General features: G+C 44.0%; 1 pseudogene; it reads right to left on the bottom strand.

The window, feature by feature from the left end:
• Window positions 1-9: 9 nt before the first annotated feature.
• On the bottom strand, window positions 10-454 carry LOC101981380 (annotated as a pseudogene).
• Between the last annotated feature and the right edge of the window lie 670 nt (window positions 455-1124).

The following is a 1124-nucleotide window of genomic DNA, read 5'->3' as shown; positions in this document are numbered from 1 at the left end:
CAATCTACCGGTCTCTGCCTCCCAAATGCTGGGATCAAAAGTGTGCTCTACCACCACCCAGTGCTATCATCAAATCTTAATCTTCAGTGAATATCATTTCCAGGAGGTTGGCCTGAAGGCACTCAGATTCCACAAGTTTTTGAGGCGTTCCATATTTAAGTAGTGTAGGCACTGCAGTTAATTTCAGTTTTTGTCTGAAGTCATTATTTGGGTCTTTCCAGTAAGATCTGTCTCCTACTTGGCAGTAAATGAACATGCAGTCTTCCGTAACATGCTTCAGCCCCTCTCGAACGAATGGCTCAGCTTCCACGCAGTCCGGACACCAGCTCTTCCCTTCGGCATCCTTAGAACCGCTGAAGTAGGCAAAAATGGTCTTGCCCTGGTGCTCCTTTACAGCCTGATCGAACTCCTCGAAGCCAGACACGCTCAACTTCTTGTAGGTGGCCATCGGTTCAGTCTCGAGAGTTCAAAAATATTTCTAACCAAAATCGAGAGCAGCACAAATAGACAATCAGAAGGCAGTTTGACAGCACAGTCATTTAACAAAACAACCACAGCAAGTATATACACCCCCCTTTCCTCCAGGCCCATGACCTCCTATCATGAACTTTGAAGTGGGTTTAGAGTACCAAGGAGAATTTCTTTCATGGAGCAGGCATGACAGCCAATCAAAAAGCAGTTGGTTAACCCCACAGCCTTTACACCACCATTGTTCTAGTGGGCACGTATTGCCAGCTGGTCAGTGTTAGTATGCTTCGCTAGACAACACCACTGATTTCTTTTCTTTTTTTTCTCTCACAAGCCTGTGTAGCACCTTCTGGCATACTATATAATTTTGACACCAGGGAGAGAGTTTTCCAGTCAGGTTAAAGTTGATTTCTCTGTCCTGCATGCAAAGTGAATGGCCCTTCCCTCAGTAGAGTCTTAACCTTGGATTTACATATAGTAATCAACCAAGATCAATGGGAATAGCATGTGTTATTTTGGGTGTCTCTAGGATCTTCTTGACAAATAACTCATAGGGAGCTGACCTGTGCTTGCACTAAAAATTTTATTTTATAACCTATCTCTTCTTGGGGTAGCATTGTCCACCTATGCAGTATACTTCTCTTCAAAGATTCTCG

Source organism: Microtus ochrogaster, chromosome 18 (genome assembly GCF_000317375.1).
Source record: "Microtus ochrogaster isolate Prairie Vole_2 chromosome 18, MicOch1.0, whole genome shotgun sequence".
Taxonomy (NCBI): Eukaryota; Metazoa; Chordata; class Mammalia; order Rodentia; family Cricetidae; genus Microtus; species Microtus ochrogaster.
This window is presented reverse-complemented; position numbering and strand designations above follow the sequence as displayed.